The sequence below is a fragment of the Podarcis pityusensis genome (genome assembly GCF_964106645.2).
Source record: "Podarcis pityusensis genome assembly, chromosome: 3".
Taxonomy (NCBI): Eukaryota; Metazoa; Chordata; class Lepidosauria; order Squamata; family Lacertidae; genus Podarcis; species Podarcis pityusensis.
Window position 1 is genome coordinate 33327973 of NC_138026.1, and position 20479 is coordinate 33348451.

Sequence of the window (20479 nt, forward strand, 5' to 3'; positions counted from 1 at the left end):
TTCTGCCTGGCACAGAAGTGAGTTTGGGGTACAACACTCCCCCATTTCTTAAACGTGTATGTGAGAAACAACAGCTCTTTGATTCCCAACCGCCTGTCTACTTTCCTTCCACAAGTAGACAGGGGATGTTGAAATATCCCCAGAGCAGTTTTACCAATATTCCTGACGGATTTCTTTTTATTAGGCTTCCTCAGCTAGTTTTTCCCACACTGCATCTTAAACAACATCAACATGCACACACTCGGTTAGAGCATCTTTTTCCTCCTGCAGTTTATAAGCAGCATGGGTAGGAGACATACTTAAGCAGCACATGGGAGATAAAGGAACTGGATTCCCCAGCTTGCTTCTCTGTGGTGATTAGTTCTCATAAACACCAAGTCAGCCATCACTTACTCACATATAATTGTTACATTTTTCATATGCGGAACCCTCCACCACAGGTGGTACCTAATTATTATTATTTAATTAAAAACAAACCTAGCAGCGACATACAAAATATTTTATTTGCTTTTTTCTTTTTTACTATTTATTAAAATGTGTGCCCCACTTTTCAAAATAAGACGAGTGTGCTGGATCAGGCCAATCACCCATCTAGTACAGTATCCTGTTCTTGCAGTGGCCAACCATATGCCCACAGGAATCCTGAAAGCAAGATTTGAGAGTAGCAGCACTCTATCCACTTGTGATCCCAAGTGACTGGCATTCAGTCAGAGGCGTGCTGTCTCCAGCGGTGGAAGGGGAACATGGCAATCTTCAAAGTGGTCCACAACACTTTTGAATTAATGTGACAAACTTCTATATTGGAACAGCACATTTGATTATGGGGAATTCTAGTTCATCAGTACCACCTGGTCACCAAAAACCTGGAAGTAGATGTGTCTCTTTCAGGCCATTATAAATGTTAGAAAGGTGTTACCAAATATTGGAGAACATGCTGAGAACAGTAGGATGTTGTTCCAAAGGGGAGGAGGTTGTAACCCTCAGATCCCCTTGCCCATTCAGAGCCAGGGTTTTTCCCCCAACAGGAATTTGGGGGAACTCAGTTCCGGCACCTTTTGGGTGGGTGCCATTGCCATTCTATGAGAACAAGGGAGGCGTTCATGGTGAGTTCTGGCACCTCTTTTTCTAGAAAAATAGCACTGTTCAGAATTTTTTTCCTATGGAGCTAAAAGAAAGAAAATGTGAAAGTTCTGGCTCTGTGACTCCCTCTACAAGTTGTATGACTTGTATTATTCCTGAACAAGAAAATGCCAAATTATTTGCAAGGATGGCAATGTGTATTATGTTCTCAGGAGCACTCTGAAGGTGACGCAAGCCGTTGCTTCTGGATATGTAGTCACATAGGGCCACTTAGATAGATAGGGCAGATAGATAGAAGGCTAGTCCCTTCTCAGGGAAGAAGTGGCTTAGGGTAAAGGAGCCAGGCCAGAACTGGAGGCCCTATAACAGGAATGGAGAACTTTTAGCCCTCCAGATGTTGCTGAACTACAACTCCCATCAGCCCCAGGAAGCACTTGGTGATGGGATTGTCTTTCAGGAACATTGGTTGGCTAAAGGATTCCCACATATGTTTTATAGGATGAGGTATTTCCTGATTGGCCCTTTATGTCACCAAGCTGGTAGTTGCAGTACTGCCCTCTGGTCTGGTGGTACTGAAGTACCACAGAGAACAGACTGTCACCTCCCTCCTTTCACAATCATGGTGATGCAGAAAGTACAGCAACTACATCAGTTTGCCAGAATCCCAGATCTCTGGTATTCAAAGGGATCCACTGTTTCCTTGAAAGCTTGCCTCATGTTGTTTTCTACCTCCTTTTGTAAGTGGAAAACAACAACAACAACAAGACCCCACATCCCACAAGGATTAGAGCCCTTGTATTCTCATGGGAGGTTGTATTTATCACTTTTGATGGACATCGCCGATCACTAGGAAGGTACACTTGCCACTGGCATGATAATGAGAGGCTTTTGTAGCCTAACAAAAGTCAGTACCTTTCAATTTACTCCAGTCGCGTACAGCTCATGGCTTTTGATGTCTGTAAGCCACAGTAGACCAACCTTTAATCTCTACACATGTAGCTTTAGCAGCAGTTCTTAGGGGAACATAAATTGAAAGAGGAGGAATGCAACATGGAGGAGGGGGAAATATTCAGTTCGTGATTTACAGGGTCTCTAGAGCCCAAAAGCACTAAACAGGTTGTTTTACATGGAGAAACAGACCATGCAAGTGACTACCCCATTAAAGGGAGATTCAAGATAAGAATTACAACATGGGCAGAAACCTGGTTTCAGTGTAGTAAAATGATACCATCAGGATGTTACAGAATGAAAAGCAATCACTTTCAATTATTATTGCACATGTCAGCCCAGTAAACTAACTCAGCTGGTATTTTAAGTAGCAATTCACAAGCATCTGCAGGCTAAACTATTTTGTGCATGGACAGAAATTCAATTTGTATAGGCATTCTGAGAAAGGGGAATCTGTTTGCTTTTCAGGAGTAAATAAATGTTGGGGGCTAAGTATATTCTCAATAGGGATGAACAAATTTGTCCATTTTGGTTTCCTTACGTTTCTCTTCTTTTTTTCCCTTCTAATCTTAGGCTCATTTTCCCCCCAAATAAAGCAAGAAACTTGTCAGCACTTGAGTGTGCATTCCTCCTCCTAACACAACACTTTTTTGGTATGCAGTGTTGCCTAATATACATATTTTTGCAATCAATTTTCCCAAATATATTGCATTTGTGTGTGTTATTTTCAATTACGTAGTCATTTTTATGCATGCTTTCCCTCCATATGCCATTTTTTTGGTACACATTTCGGATGGGGTGCAAAATTTGGAGAAGTGTGAATTTTGAATGATAGCTGGTCTCAGTGCATGTGTTGTTTTTGGGAAATGCAAATTAGGTAGATTCACATTAAAATGAGAACTGAACTGAATTTCTTCCCCATGCATGTCTGCATGTGAACATCTTCCCCTTCAACACATGTGGAGGAATTAATTCCCTGAAACTAGACATAGGAATTTATTATAATTATATCTCAACCTTCCTCAGGAATTCTGGTTGGCATGGGCAATGTTATCCCATTTTTCCTAATAACAACATTGTAGTGTTGGGTAGGCCAAAAATTTAGTATCTGCTAGATCATGTGAACAGGACCATAGCCCAGTGGTAAAACATCTGCTTTGTTTGCCAAAGGTTGCAGGTTCAATCCCCGGTGTCTTCAGGTATGGCTGAAAAAATACTTCTGTCTAAGACCCTAGAGAGCCTTAGCCAGTCAGTGTGTGCAGTACTGAGTTAGATGATCCAATATTATGACTCATTATAAGGGCACTTCCTATACCAGGAAGTGCCATACTTGATGTCTGAAGGAGCATCTCCACCTCCATCGTTCTGCCCGGACACTGAGGTCCAGTGCCGAGGGCCTTCTGGTGGTTCCCTCGCTGCGAGAAGCCAAGTTACAGGGAACCAGGCAGAGGGCCTTCTCGGTAGTGGCACGTGCCCTGTGGAACGCCCTCCCACCAGATGTCAAAGAGAAAAATAACTACAAAACTTTTAGAAGACATCTGAAGGCAGCCCTGTTTAGGGAAACTTGTAATGTTTAATAGGTTATTGTATTTTAGTGTTTTGTTGGAAGCCACCCAGAGTGCCTGGGAAACCCAGCCAGATGGGCGGGGTATAAATTTATTATTATTATTATTATTATTATTATTATTATTATTATTATATGCCCCACTTGTTTGCTGGTCAACAAAGGATGAAGGAGAGTTCGGTGTACCCAACTCCAAATTTTCCCAATCCTTTCTGAAACTAACGTCTGAATATTAAATTTCGATGTTATAATTTAACATCTGGAGATATTTAATTTGAGCATGTCATATATTACTTTGAAATCTGACAGCTTTTGATAGCAGAGATGAGATCATATTTGGTGTTTGCCAGCTGTTGGATCTCTGACAGCATTTGACAGTGGACAGCTATGGCATTTGACATTTGATACAATATCAAACAGTATGCAATTAATGCATGATAGTATTTGAGAGCTGACTTCCGATATTTCGCCCTGTGAATATTTGCTCTTCTATAAATATTTGATTCGCTACGTGCTTGCTCTCAGTGTCTTAAACCACATTTTAAAACAGTCAATATCAGAGGGCAGTATGTGCTTTCTCAAAACAAAGGTGCCAGAGTTGAAGCTTTCTTGAAAAACACTCTTGTTGACTTCAAGTCCTGACTCCTAAATCTCAGGTGCATGAAGGTGGCTGCACTGTGGCAGAAATGTACACTGAATATGCCTGGGGGTCACACTCTTTATTATTGAAGCAGATACTCCATGACCGAGCAGGTGGCTTTCAAGACAGGCTAGAATTCAGTGCTAGTCTTACTCAGAGTAGCCCCATTGACGTTAGTGGAGATGACTAAGATTGATTCATAAATTTCAATGGGTGTATTCTAAGTGGGATTCAGTTGCATTCTGCCCAGGTTTGGAAGATGCCCCCTTAGACTTAAGATCTTAGACTCAAAAAAAATCATGAAGTGTTCTGTATAGTTGCATATTTCAAATATAAACTGATCTGAAAGTTCTTGGTCATTTATTTAACACATCAGAAAATGAAGTGACTTTACTCCTCACTTATCACGTGTGCTGGCTCTGTTGGGGCGGGGTACACATAAAATCCAACATGCACGCAGACTGAGGTTTTGCTGTCCATCTCTGGGGCATAGCTGTCAACGTTTCCCTTTTTAAAAGGGAAATTCCCTTATTCTGAATAGGATTCCTCGCAAGAAAAGGGAAAAGTTGACAGATATGCTCCGGGGGTGGGGGTTGGTAACTGAGTGTGCAATTTTGGCCTACACACATTGAGCTCTATATGCATAGGGTGCATTTACAGGAGTCATCCCTGCAGGGGGAGCTAGCTGTGTACCAGATGAATGAGATGACTAGTACATGCAGGCATCTGGGTATGGATTCCTGGTGATTTTGTGGACCACCATGTACAGAAGGCATTCATTTGCATCACCTAACCCTATTCCACGTCCTACATTTAGTAGTGATACAACATTATCAGGACTCTATCAGGAAACGCAGGGTAATAAAAGCAATTAATTTATTGAGAAACAGCCACCAGACTGTTATGAGATATGAGATATTTATTGAGAAACAGCCACCAGGAGTTATGAGATATCAGAATCCACCTAGGGTTTTATTCAGGTTATTCTAAAACTGCACCCCAGACAATCCGAGTGATTAAACAAGAACAAAACTTGACTACATAACAGTCCATGGCTTGTTGGAAGCAAAATAAACCAAGCTCAGAATTGCACCTAAGCTGCTAAGCTGAGCCGTGGCTTGGATTTAGGAATCTGGCAGCTTCAGGACCAGGAGGTGGGGGGAACAGTCACAATTTTTGCCCTGGGTACCTACACATTTGCTCATTCTCACTAAGTCGTAAGTTGACTTAGCATTACATGCAAACCAGGCCAATGAATAAAACATACAATCAACAAATTACCAAAAAGCAATTATAATAGAATTGGAAAATAGTAATTTATTTACGTTAATGACACATCTCTAGGAAATTACCCTGCAGGGAGCCCAGATTGCTGCCTTGCCAAATTCTTGATATTGCACCTGAAGTCAGTCAAAAATCCAAATAATTACTTCAACAGAAAATGACTAAAGAAACAGAGATATGGGATGCCTTGTCTTTAAAGTATGTCTGCCAATAGGTTGTCCCAAAATGGACAGTTTGGGAGATGCTGTCACAGAATCCATTTCCAAACAGTTAACAAGTTTTGCCAGTGAGAGTCGATACTTCACCCACAATGCTGATTTGTATATGTAGCAGTGTATTAAAAAGCTAACACTAATGACACAAACTTATGCCTGTGAATGCTCTGAATGCTCCTTAGCATGTTTAATATACTAAGAGTGAAATGTCTTGATGTAAGAACAGAATATGACAGTTGATTGGTACTGAGACAGTAGGAGAACTGCCTTATGGCTGGATGACATATGAGGCGATAAGGAGAGACATTGACTTGGATAAAACAAGGACAGTTTGAAACAGAATGGGCCTACTGTGATTAGGCTGGTGGACTTGAAATTCATTATAAAGCAGAATCAGTTATGTGAGAGCTGGGAGACCTTTTTGTGTGTGTGTGTGCAAACATTCTCATCACTTTAGCTGTCTTGATTTCTTGCCATTCATCACTGTCTCCCTGTCCATTTTCATAAAGGATTTCTTGCTCTTTCTTGACACCTTACACTCCTCGCAACTTACTGTAATCTTGTAGAGGACAAATTTGTTCTAAGGACGAGTGAATGGTAAAAGCAAGCTGTGTTTGCCGTTTTCACCTCTTTGACTTAAACAACGAGACTAATGCCTTTAAAGCTTATCGTATAAAGGTATCATAGCCTATTTCTCGCTGAGGTGGTAAAGCCATGTCTGGGCTTGGATAACTCATCCATCCCCCACCAAATTTCCTGCACATAGAAAGCTAGCATTTCAAGAAGAAGGACTTGTCTAGCTTTCTCTTTAACATGCTCATTTTCTGTGTGCTGCTCCCTTCTCCAAAGCATAATAATCAAAGAGCTTACCTGTATGTCCTCTTTTGTTCTGTTTAGAGTGCTATGGCTCTGACACAAGTAGGGATGGGTGAATTTATCAGTTTTTATCAGTTTACCATTTTGCTAGTCTTAAATTCAGTACTCTATATCACTTTGTGTTAAAGAAAAGTCCTCATGAAAATTCTTAAGCATTTGTGTGCAATTCCCCCCCATATACATGTGTGTGAATGTAATTCTTTGTAATATACCCATTTTTGCAAAGCAATTTCCCCTAAAATAAGACATTTCTGTATTTTATTTTTTTTATATCTGCATTTTAAGGTACACTTTACCAAAGTATATGCATTTTGTAAACATTGCTTGGTTGGGGAACTACATTGCAAAATCTGTAGATGTGTGACTGTTGAAGGATGGCTGGGTTGTTTCAAAAGTGATAATTTGGTAGGTTCATCTTTAATCGCAAGCTGTATTGAATTTCTTCTCCAACCTAAGATGCAGTTTGCCACCTCAATGAGAACTAAGCATTACTTTTGACATGTCTTCTTAACAGACACGCTAAATAGACACCATGATGTTGTCCTGTAAAAAAACGAATAGGGTGAATGTTAGCAACTATTTCCATGAACAACTGAGAGGGAGGTGAAGAGAATCTCTCTATCCAAGTTATAACAGGTGATGTGATGGCTTCTCTTGCAATTTTAACACGGCACACAAATATTGGGCAGGGTGGGGTTTGCTTTAAATCAGGCATGGGGCACCTGCAACTCTGCATATGTTGTTGGAGCCCCAGCTAGCATGGTCAATGGCCAAAGAGGAAGGAAATTGTAATCCAGTAACATGTGGAGGATCACAACTTCCCCCACCCTGATTTAAACTGATTTCTGTGTGGAGAAAGCTTACAACACCACTGCCCATTCCACAAACCATATTGCACCAGCGTTTTGCCATCTGTGAGGGCTTTCAGTTTGTTTCTGGGTCCAATTCAAAGTGCTGGTATTAACCTTAAAAGTTCTAAATGTCTCTAGCCAGTGGCCACTTGCCAGCTTCTTCTCATGTATACTTAGGTGCACTGTAGGATCATTTTCTGAGGCCCTTCTACGGCTGCCTCTGCCAAATGTGGAAAGGACCTTTTCAGTGGTGGTGCACCTTTGTGGAATTCCCTCCCCAGAGAGGCTTGCCTGATTCCTCCATTGCGATCTTTTGGATGCTAGGACCACCACCCCAGCTTTCAAAGCTAAGAGTATTCCAGTGCTTTTTAAAGGCTTTGCACTGACGTAATTTCCTTGTGTTTTGGATTTGTGCTTTTGTTGGTTTTGTTGTGTTTAGACTTCATGTTTCTACTGCTAATTGTCCATTAGAATAGCTCAGCTGATAGAGCGTGAGACTGATGGAGAAGCATGCCCAGGGAAGCATGTGGTCCATAATGACCTTGAGAGGGTGTTTCAGCACAGTAGTTCCTTGTGTACTTGGGATCTCTGATGTGCTACTGGAGTTTGCTGCTTCCAAGCACAGCCCCATTCATGTATACCTATCCTTTGCATGCACAGATGTGCTCACTCTGTTGAAATTAATAGGATAGCTCATGCTTATAAGACCTAATTAAGCTGTTCATGGGGCTCTGGTTTAGGATGTGTGCATAAGAGAGAAGGGGGGGTGGAGAAAAAACACATTGGCTTTAAAAACTCAATTTGGTAATGAGCGGAGTCTGTTTGAATTAACTGTTTCTGAAACACTCAATTAAGTGAATGCAAGTAGTATCGCTTTCTGTACATGCAATTACATTTGACAGTTTCACAGAAATTGCATTATTTTATTTAGGTAGAGAATTGTGTTAGAAACACTTCAGTTACATTCTTAGGAATTTTAAAAGAATGCAATGAGCGAATAAGGAATTCATCTAAGGACATTTCTTGAATAATGAATTTTATTGTAATTGCCCACTGTTTCATTCTTGATTTGCAAGCTGCATGACTGTTTGGCTTCAAACATGCAAATTCAATGTTATCTTGTTCCAGTAAACAGATTGCTGTGATGATATACAGTAGTAGTTAAGCTATCTGCTTTGTTTACCAATTTCATTGCATGCTTCATTGCCTCTCTCTTGCAGCATCTCCCAGCATATGATGGAGGAGGCTCAGATATGCAGCCTATAGCAGTTAGAAGTACTCTGTTGGCCTGGATCCAAAGAGCTCCATGCCTGGGCCTTCTGGCACTTCCATTTTGTGCTTCTAACTGGAGCCACTCCTATTGCTTTGGTTACATAAGAACATAGGGAGCTGCTGAGTCAGACCATTGGTCCATCAAGCTCAATATTGTCTACAGTGGCTTTCAGGCAGGGGACATTCTAAGCCCTACCTGGAGATGGAACTCTGGGACCTCCGGCATGCAAGGTGGATTCCCTTCCATTGAGCTTTTCAGGGTATTCTACAGGCTTCTGCATAAAGTGAGTGATGGTGACAGTCTCAAGTTACAATTTGAATCCTTCCCATTATTTATAAAGGTATTTAGATGACGTATTAAGTGGCATGTTGGCCCCTTTTATAAATCCACTGGGAGCTATTGCAATTTTCTTATCGGTGGCCCCATCTAAATCCACCTCATTGTCTCACATTCAAAGATGCCATGGCAAAGGGCGGCATCCGGTGCCCTCGTTCAGTTGGTGCAAGGGTTTATGCTTGCGCAAGCGAACTTCCTTTCCCTGTGCATATCCCACGCTTTCCTCACATTGGCTTCAAAGTATCTGGGGGACCCATCAGAACAGATTTAAGGGTGCGTGGGCAGAAGAGAGGGGCAGAATGCTCCATCGTTGAAGCAGAAATTCTTGAGCGGGTGGCACATTCATGTAGAACTATAGGTAACTCCCCATTTGTGTGAGGGTTGCGTTCCGGATCATTGCCCGCATCAGTGCTCACGTATAGGCCTGTTCCATCCCTGACCCCATTCCACCCCCTTGGGGGGAGTGAGAATGTGCTTTAAGTGTATGGTATATATGTACCCTAGGGGTGTTTTAGAGGTTCATTTTTGTGAAGATGAAGTTTTGTTCCCTACCTCACCCCCCCACCCAACTATATCTTCTTGTTCAGATATTAGGCATATGTGGTCATTTCCAATTTTTGATAAATAAATAAAAATGGCTGGTTAATTTGAAGTTTTTATGTAATTTCCTAAATCTGTCTCTCTTACAAATTGCGGCCAGTTTTTGCAATCCTGATTGCTACAGCTGGGGTGCAGGGGAGGGGGGTTATTTTTTATTGAATCTATGTTACATGGTGCCAAAGGATGTGTTGTGAGGGAAGGGTTGCCTAGTAGCAGTTTCTGAAAACGCTGATTATTTTGTTTGCTCATTTATTTTAATTTGGTTGGTAATCGCTTTGAATTGGGTGCACACTGAGAGTTGCTCTTGCAGCCTCCAGGAAGACATTTATCTCTCTGTCAGCAAGTAGTTTAGTGAGGAGCCTGCTTTCAGACCAGAAGACCAAAGCGCATGGTGACCTCTCAGCCAGTGCCTAGTTCCCAGCTTCCAAAATGGCTTGCTGTCATAGAAGTATAGAGTTGGAAGGGGCCATGAGGACCATCTAGTCTAACCCCCTGCGGTACAGAAATCTCTCATCCAATGTGGGGATCGAAACCCATGACCCTGATATTGAGAGTCTTATGCTCTACTGACTGGGCAGTCGACAGCAAAATAAATTAAAATAAAATTTCCGATTTTGGGTCTCGGTCTAGATAACTTTAAAGGGCAGAGGGCACCTCTTGGGCTAGATTTGATTCATGGACCTCCAGCTGTTGTTCCCAAATCAGTGTAATGTAGCATTTATAAATATACTCCATCTTAGACAATGTCTCTCACAGGCCTAGCTTTAGGTGTGAGGGGGCCTGGCAAAATGCTTTCTATGGGTCCCCTCAAGCACCACCACCATCATGCTCTGTGACAGGTACATGTGACTATTCTAATTATCTAATTATTCTAATAATGGCCCAATGTAACATCCTTCCAGGGCACACTGTGGGGAGTTTAAAATGGTGGCAGTCCAGCTGCCCACCACTCCATTCTGAGTCTCAGAGATAGGTATAAGAGCCCAGAAAAGGCATCTGCCTAGGTAGGCTTTGCCTGGTGCTTAGGCCCTGACTGTTTCTTAAGGAGACCAGGTGCTGAAATGGGGACTTGTTGCTTGAAGAACAAAAACCCTTTGTATCCGTGAAGCTGCCTCCTCCTCGTCTTCCTGTAACATGGCAACGGTGTTGCTGAGGGATGCTTTGCGGCTCACAGGCATAATGTGAATTCTCCCTCCTGCAGAGCCAATAGCAATTACAGTTGCTCTTTGTATTGAAAAGGACATTCAATATGGTAACTGCACTGCTCTCCGAATGTCCTTTGGCGATTGACCTTTGAGATGTGGTGTCCATAAATTGGTTAGGATCCTGCTGGGATTTTAAGAGGATTTGTCATTTTGTAATCAATGGAAGCAAGCACTTTCACCCGGTATGATAGGATGAGCTTTTTATCAGTCTAATCCCAACATTACCTTTAAAACAAAAACAAACAAAAAAATCTGATTTTGTGTGTTTAAGAAATATTAATGTCAGTTTTGCCTTCCGCACTGAAACTGAGAACAGGTTGGTAGGTAGGTATATAGATTGATAAAGACTATGTGGGTTGTGACAACATCCTAGACTGCATAATGCAAGTTCTTTGATTGATGTTCACTTTTGGTGAGCTGTGTTCTTCACTTTAAAGGCTGCACATACCCACTGCATTTTATACCATAGAAGTAAATGGTCACCATTCACTATTTTGTTGCCTGTTAATTACTCATTTGTACTCAAAGTAGGGGTTGGTAACGTAGAAAAAGTTTTTTTTTTAAAAAAATTGTCTATGTGTGCATACTTTTTAAAAACAACAACTCCTTGACAGGAATCTAAAGCACAGGGCAGCAGAAGTCCACAGGAATTGAGAGAAGTGGGTAGCCCCAAGTCCATGTTGTTCTTAAGGGAACAGTGCACAGTTAATGCATCATGCCTGAATGCAACATAAATATCTCTTGGAGATACTGTTGATGTTGGAATAAAATTTATTCACAGCACCTCCAAAGCAGAAAGTAAAGGTCATGGTATTTATGAGATTGGTTGGCCCAATAAATGTTGGTGCCTGAGGAGGCATAATGGGGAAGGCTGCCACTGCCATGACACTTGCCACCTAACATAGTTGCCTCCCTTTGTCCCATGGTAGGACTGGCCCTGTTCCTGAGGTAAAAGTAAAACCTGCTCCAGCCATTGGGTTATCCAGTCCCTATAGGCAGGGTCCTACAGAAATGTTATTTATTTATTTTCTTTCAGTTATAAGCTACTTTTCCTTTGTTCCTAGGCATGTGGTTCTTAGGCAGTCTCTCATCCAGGCACTGACCAGACCCAGATCAGCTTAGCTTCAGCAAAGTGATAGCTTCATGTGCCTCCAGTGAAAGATACTGTCTCGCATAGGATTTTCTCTGCACTACATTCCACAAGCCCTCTCTCTACTTCTCCTATTTATGTATGCCATATCTTTTTATAGTACCCTTCCTACAAATCCCAAGACAACAGCAAAACACAACTTACGCTTCAGGTTACATGCGCTTCAGGTTACAGACTCCGCTAACCCAGGAATATTACTTCGGGTTAAAAACTTTGCTTCAGGATAAGAACAGAAATCGTGCAGCGGCGGCGCAGCGGCAGCAGGAGGCCCCATTAGCTAAAGTGGTGCTTCAGGTTAAGAACAGTTTCAGGTTAAGAACGGACCTCCGGAACGAATTAAGTACTTAACCCGAGGTACCACTGTACATTAAAACAACATGATAAATAAAAGCATTATAACAAAAAAATAGACAGACTTTTTATATTATTACCAACAGTTTGTTCAAGAGGGAGCTGCAATAAAATGTTGTCCTCCTGTCTAAAAGAAGTGCTGCTGATCAAGGATTAATTCCCTCCAGGCTTGGCTTTCCGTCCTCCCACCCTGCTGTGTTCTTTTTCTTCTTCCTTTTCCAACTGTTATGCTGTTATGCATTGCTAGTCCTAATTGGGCTGCTGTTGTTTTTTAATTCTCATCATCTCCTCCTCCTCCTCCAGTATCTCACATTCATCTTTGGATATACGCCTCTTCAGGTTCTTTCCAGCGTTCTCTGTTCTTTGCTGTCTGCATCCATATAAGCCCTGCTGTTAATTTTAGATCATCCACCTACCAAGTTTGTCCCCTTAGGTTTAAAAAAAATATTTTTGCACTACCTTTAAACCTTGGGGTGGCCCCATTTTGGCTACAATCCGAGTGGCACTCACTGCCTGAGCTTGTGATTGAAAAACAAACAAACCATGTTTGTAGCATTGTAGAGTAGATTGTTCATTAATTGGTTGCAGTGGATGGAGGAGAACTCTGATTCAGGTTTCATTTAAAGGCAAACCTACCTGCTCTGCACTTTCTAAAACAATATGCAAACTCAAATGGCTTGAAACGTCATCCTTGAATCTTCATACTTCTCCAGATGTTGCAGAGCATTTATGCAGCCGCTTTATGTATATAAATGCATATAGCAGAGTGATGCATGCTTATATTGGTGAAAATGCATTATATGGGGGAAATGGCCTGGCAAAAATGTCTATATTAGGCAAAACTGAATACAAAATGTGTCTATTAGGAGAAATTCACACTAAAATGTGGATGATGTTTCATTAGGATATTTTTCACACACACACACACACACACACACACACACACATATCCCCCAAAACTCACAAACCCAGATTCCCCCATTCCTAGCTGTAGCTGACCTGGGTGTTCAGGTTCTGGTTGCCTGGTCTTTTGCCTAGCAATTTTTCTGGTCAAAACTTCTCATAGCCTGAAAATTTCAAAATAAAAAAATCCTTCCAGTAGCACCTTTAAGACCAACTAAGTTAGTTCTTGGTATGAGCTTTCGTGTGCAAGCACACTTCTTCAGATACACTGAAGTAAGCATGGACCAATGGTACCAAATAGTATGGGAAACAGCCCTACTAGAAAAATTAACTAATAAACTGAAACTGACACGGGGACAAACAGAAGAAGACGCCTTCACCCCGGTATGGCTCCCATTTATCACATACACAGCCCAACGGGACAATGACAATAATCCACCAACAGCATACAAATCAATATGGCTAACCTGATCCAAAACACCCACCCACCTCACTCACACACGAAAACAAAGATCACCACAGCCAATCACAAGCAAACGATCACACCCTAGGCCAACCCCAACCTCTCTCACCACCAAAGGAACACAAGTGAACAACACAAGCAACGCTGACACCAAACTCTACATACATTAAACATAATAGAAACACCGCCACCCGACCCCACCCCCATCCATCTTCCCTCTCTCCACCCCCCTTTCTTTTTTCTTTCTTTTTTCTTCTCCCCCTAATGCCTCAACAAATGAAACGGATTTGTAAAAATGTTACATGAAAAAAAACAAAAAACGAGGCACTACACTTCTGTAAAACAAGAAAATCCTTAATAAAATATTTAAAAAAAAAAAAAAGAGGAGGGAAATCTTTACCTACACCATGGTATTATGAGCTGCATAATCTAACTCTTCTTGGGCAATGTAATTACAACTGTGACATGTTCCAAACAAAATCCTCTTGTCATGGCATCCTCTTTGCACCCTCTACCCCCCCCTTTTAGTAAAAGAACCAACAAAATCACAGGAAGACCAATGACCTATGGAATCTTTGTGGTGGTTTTGACACCTGTGGCAGCTGTCTCCTTTGCCTTCAGGAAGTCATATATATCAGAACAGTATAAATAGCTGTAGGGGGAGATGCAGCCCGAACTACAAAAGACTAGTTGAGCCAGGGAACAGAGCAGTTTCCAGAAATAGCTAATCCCTTGTCGCGAAAGTAATGTGCGAGGCAGAGGACATATACTTCATCTGGAGAAAGAGAGTGAGCCGTAAATGCAGAGATTAGTTGGAACAGCTCTATCTAGGACAAAAATTACCACAATCTGTAACAATGAAAACATGGACAAAACGGACAGGGTGTTATATATAATTTTGTAACAGAGCACAGTAGCAACTTGATCATGACCAATGCAGCTGACTTGTAGAGCACAAAGGAAGCACTAAGGATCGGGGGAGGGGGGGAATGGTGATAAGAATGTAAGATAATGAACAGTACCCATGTTTAAGTAAAACCAAGGGTTAAGGACAAAGGAGCCAGTCAGATTATCTGTCTACAGAGCAATGGTCAAATGCCTTGAGAGTGTTGAAAGAAAAGTGTTGTGTCAAGAGCCCTGGAGTTGGAAATGTGCTTTGGTTTGCAGACATTGATGCAGGAGGTGGAAATGAAAGAATCGGAGGGAGTTACGGGAACCTAAGTTGGAGGAGCAGGGAATTCTCCCTTTCCACACTAACTTCAGCTGCTTTGGAAGGAGGAGAAGGGACAATGGCTCTCTTCTCCAATCTTCTGCAGAGTGGAGAGCCTCGGTGGAGGGTGGAGAGAGTTTTGTTCAGCCAATGGGGCCAGGGAGGCTGACTGGCAGTGGCAGGGAGGTAGGTAGCAATGACTGAATAGGAGGGTGTGGCCTTGTTGCCTAGAATGAGGGTCTACCTTTGTGGATAGAAAGGTGGACCACCCACCTGGTCAGAGGTTTGCAGCTGCAGTCTTGACATTCCCAAGAGAGTATTGCAAATGAGCACGCCACACTTCATATTTAAAAGCTGATGGGAGAGGTGGGGAAACTTGTTGGGACGTCTTCATGGCTTCCATCTAGTTCTCAACTTCTTGCCCTGCTCTTGAACTCCTGAACATTGAGTCTGCTGCCATGACTGTACTATTACTTGCCTGAATAAAGATCACTTCCTTACTTACAAGTAGGAGCCTCTGTCTGCATGTGTTGGGTGGGAGACAGGACAGGTTGCTCTTCTCCGCCTGCAGTAATGGCTACCAGAGACTTTTGACCTCTTTGATATTTTTTTCCCTGATAGAAGACGACAGCTGTAAACTGAACAGTTAAAAAACAATCACAATGTTAAGGCACGGCTAGACTGACATCCTTCATTGTAGGGCAAAGAGAGTAAGACGGCAGTAAATGCTGGGATTTTAAAAATCGTGTACGGCAGCTAGTTGGCTCTCCTTCCTGTGACCTGCCAGTCATTGCACGGAACTGGCTGGGGATTTGGAGCATTTGGCAACAAATGAATGGGGAAATTGGCTGGATTCCTTCCTCAAAAAGTGACAGCTGTTCTTAAGCAGCCCCACAGGTTAGACATGCCACTAAATCTGGAACTCCACCACGATTTTCCATGTCATAGGCAATTAGCAGTTTATTAAAATATCACTGACCACCCCCATTTGAACTTTCTGGAGGTTCCCATAGCTTCTTCCGAGACTACTTATTTCCCTGACAGCATATGTACCTGATCATGCATTTGTATTCCATATACTTGTTGCTTTGCCATCAGTGCACATCACGCCTTACATTGTAACCAAATTCATTTTGTGTGTGTGTGTGTGAATTGCTATTCACAACTCTTCCAAATGCATGTGCCTTCATTTCTTCACATACTGTTTATGACCATCTCACCTTTCTGCCATGCATTCTTGCCACTGGAGCAGAGGCAACCCGAGACCTTCTAGTGATATCTTTTGGCCCCTGGGTGCCAAGGCACCAGACCAGCCACTAGTGAACAAAATCACAAGGAGGAGCATCAGCCTTGATGATGCAACGTAACCCATGAATGATGGTCATTACCGAAGCAGTGTGAACGAGCAGCTGGGGTTGGTCCAGGAGAGCATGCTCTTAAACTCCATTTGTTACTGAGCCAGAACACAGGAAACCTCACAGAAGCTGCTACACCTTCCCAGACTATTTCAACATATGGGCATGTTCTGGCTATGTGTACATACACACAGACTCAATGGAAACATACCCAGAACCATCAGCAGCTGGAAAATGTTAAAACTCAGAGTCTCCAGTGAGCACTGTTGATTATAAGATCATGAACCACAGAATTATCAAGGAGGGGTGTGTCATGGTGCATAAGACAATCTGCTGATAGCTGAAGGTTGATTGTCTGAGTTACAACAATGAGCATTGCTTCAAAAAGACACCCTCAACATACCATATGATATATTAGCATATCCTTCAACACCTTTCCATGACAGCAGCATAGGAAACTAACTTCTACTATTTGTCTGTTTTGACAGTGGTTCTCTAAGGTCTTAGACAGATTTTTCACATCACCTATTATCTGATCCTTTTACCTGGAGATGCTGCGAGGGATTAAACATGGAACCTTCTGCATGAATGTATATACTGAGCTATGGGTCTTCCATGATCCGCTTCAACATAAATACTAATGCAAATGTTACTAGGCAATGAGTTCTTTGTTGCCAAACTAGACTGGCCTTATGCCCCCAAAAGATAGGGGAATATTCCTAAGCTGTTTTTTCCACTAAGAAATAGATCAAGATGTGGGCAAGTTGGTTAATAGGCATCTCTTTGAATTAGCTTAATGGAATGAACTTTAGCTGTTTGCTAGTTAGAGCCAGTGGTTGCAACAATGCAAATATATGTGGGAAGAAGGAAGTGACTGGTTTACAAGATGTTGTGCTCACAAAAACAGTCAACTTTGTATTGGACAACCTTGCTGTGATCCCCGCCCCCCTGTATTGTTCCTAGTGGAAACAAAATAGTCGGACTTTCTCCCAGGAGAAACATTGCAGGCTTCCCCAAACATATACTGTTATTTCCCTCACGCTCTGAACTTTTTGATGGGAGTCCTCATTCCTGAAATGGCGAATTGCTTTAACTATCCAACTTATGAACTGAAACCATTATGTAGAAAGGTTCTGTGTGTCTGTTTCTGGAATTCTATGAATCCCCCATTTTATGTTATTTTGTCATGTTAGGTGAAAAGGGGTTTGTGGTTGTGTGTGTCTTGTGGGAAGACAGAGGACAACATAAAAAAAATCCTTCCAGTAGCACCTTTAAGACCAACTAAGTTAGTTCTTGGTATGAGCTTTCGTGTGCAAGCACACTTCTTCAGATACACTGAAACAGAAGTTGCCAGATCCTTCTATATAGTGAGAAGGTGGGGAGGGGTATTACTCAGAAGGGTGGTGGGAATGGGAGATTGGCAGATAGCTGGGATGAGCCTGCTGACGACTCTTAACGACTGTAATGGGTCTTACAGGAAAAGGCAAGGGGTGAGAAGGTGAGAAATGGCTTAGTCATGTATAATGGGATAAGAATCCAATGTCTTTGTTCAAACCAGGTTTCTCCATGGTTTTAAGTTTGGTAATGAGTTGCAATTCAGCAGCTTCTCTTTCCAGTCTATTTCTGAAATTCCTTTGTAGTAAAACAGCTACTTTGTATGGCATCAAATGCCAACAGTGTCCTTCAGCTCTCTATATTGGACAAACAGGCCAAACCTTACGCCAAAGAATGAATGGACATAAATCTGACATCAAGAATCACAAAACAGAGAAACCAGTAGGAGAACACTTTAATCTCCCAGGACATTCTATACAAGATCTCAAAGTAGCTGTTTTACTACAAAGGAATTTCAGAAATAGACTGGAAAGAGAAGCTGCTGAATTGCAACTCATTACCAAACTTAAAACCATGGAGAAACCTGGTTTGAACAAAGACATTGGATTCTTATCCCATTATACATGACTAAGCCATTTCTCACCTTCTCACCCCTTGCCTTTTCCTGTAAGACCCATTACAGTCGTTAAGAGTCGTCAGCAGGCTCATCCCAGCTATCTGCCAATCTCCCATTCCCACCACCCTTCTGAGTAATACCCCTCCCCACCTTCTCACTATATAGAAGGATCTGGCAACTTCTGTTTCAGTGTATCTGAAGAAGTGTGCTTGCACACGAAAGCTCATACCAAGAACTAACTTAGTTGGTCTTAAAGGTGCTACTGGAAGGATTTTTTTTATTTTGACTATGGCAGACCAACACGGCTACCTATCTGTAAGAGGACAACATGTTTGTAGACACAGACTTAGCAGCCTGACTTCAAATCCCACTTAGCTTTAGACTTCCTGACAGGCCTTGGGCAAATTACTCTCCCAGGCTCAGTTCCACATGTGTTCAATTGAAACTTCAAGCATATTGCTTTGAGGGTACATTGGAGAGGCGTGTAAAGGACCTTGCGTCTCATATACCACGAATAACAGTTGAGTAACTTTGTGCCCATTGCCTTTGATTCCGACTGATCTTTAACTTTGGTTCTCTCCTGCCTGTTCTTTTGAACTTTCTCTTCCTCCCTTAGGTAGTCGCTGCAAAATATTTGTGGGAAGCCTTTTACACAGCACCACATAACTCAGCTTGAGTGCCCTGGCTATACACAAACCATCTGCAAAAACAGACTGTAAAATGTACACCGAAAATAATGACCCAAGCAAGCAAAGAGACACTACACTCATAAATAAAAGACGAATTCAGACACCCTCCAAAGATATATTGCAGGGTTTCCTGGTGAACTGAACATCTGCAGGTGTCTCTTGGATTAACTGCCATTCTTTTCAACATGGCATGGTTAGTGACTGCTGTTTATTCTGTTGGCCAGGTATATCGCACAGGCATCCAGCTAAAAAGAAAAGAAAGATTGTTTTCTTTCTTTCTTTTTACTGTTTGCATCAGGGAGGTGAATGATCAGGCAGTATTTCTGCCTGAGGTGTTGGCACTTCTGTTACACCATAACACAAGCACCATAGAAATGGAGCCTATGAAAGGGTCTTGCAACAAGAGTTATCGTTGCTGATCCTTCCTGTGTTGGGTGGATTGCTGGTTAACAGCCCAGGGTGGAGGGTTAATGCTTCATCACTAATTGTTAGGCTACTACTGGCTGAGGATCCCTCTTTGCTTTTGAATTAGATACCCCTGACAGCTTGGAGAAGGTGAAGTCATGGAAGAAGGGAATTGAACATTTTTAGCTGGAGTTAGAGGGAAGCATGGGGTGCAGCCTAGAGAATTGCATCTTGGGACCTGCCTTATCAGAGTGCCTGTTTGGTTATAGCAGAGTTGGGGAACCTCAGGGTCCTGGGAGTTGAATGCAGCTCCCAGGCCCCTTCCTAAGTTGGTGGTGGCCAAACTTGGCCCTCCAGCTGTTTTGGGACTACAGTTCCCATCATCCCTGACCAGTGGTCCTGTTAGCTAGGGATGATGGGAGTTGTAGTCCAAAAACAGCTGGAGGGCCCAATTTGGCCACCACTGTGATTATCTCCACTTCAGGCCACACCCCATCCTGTAGGATAATACCTATTGCCCATTAGGATAAAGATTGGGCATTGGGGATGTAAGAATATTTGACCTTCTTATGGATGGAATGTGGTCTACTGTACAGAGGTCCACCCATTGTTCCCTTGCTCCACCCACCGCTTGTTCCATCCGTTATTATTATTTTGACTCCGGTCCCATTCACTTTTGCCTTTGTCTCTAGCTGGTATAGAGCCCATATAGAATGGGGGGGGGGATTCTCCCACCCCCGCTTACAGTATTGCACAGTTGCATTAAGTCTCTAGTGCCCCCAAAGCTGGCAGTGCTGCTGTCCCTAGAACCCAACTCAGTGGGGAGTAGGGTATCCAAGTTTTTAAAAAATGGACAAGGGCTTCTGCATCCTTGATAGTAGGAGAGGGCAGCACTCCTGCACCTTTAATAGTTAGAAAAAGAAGGGATTTCAGTAGGTATGGCTTGTTATGAAGGTGGTGGTGGTGGTGGTGAGGATTCCCCCCACCCCAAGCACCTGAGATGCCTTGGGCCACCCCTGCAACTGCTTGCCACAAATGCCCTGCTTCAGTGCTAAAACAACACAGGAAGCGCCTATGTCCTACATGAGCCCTTTGACTGAAATTGTAGAACTTTTGCCCTCTTTTATGTA

The 20479-nt window shown here is 42.4% G+C and overlaps 1 long non-coding RNA gene across 1 annotated transcript in view; it reads left to right on the forward strand.

The window, feature by feature from the left end:
* The window catches only part of LOC308472838, a 193111-nt gene that overhangs the window by 67273 nt on the left and 105359 nt on the right, over positions 1 to 20479 (forward strand). The window lies entirely within an intron of this gene.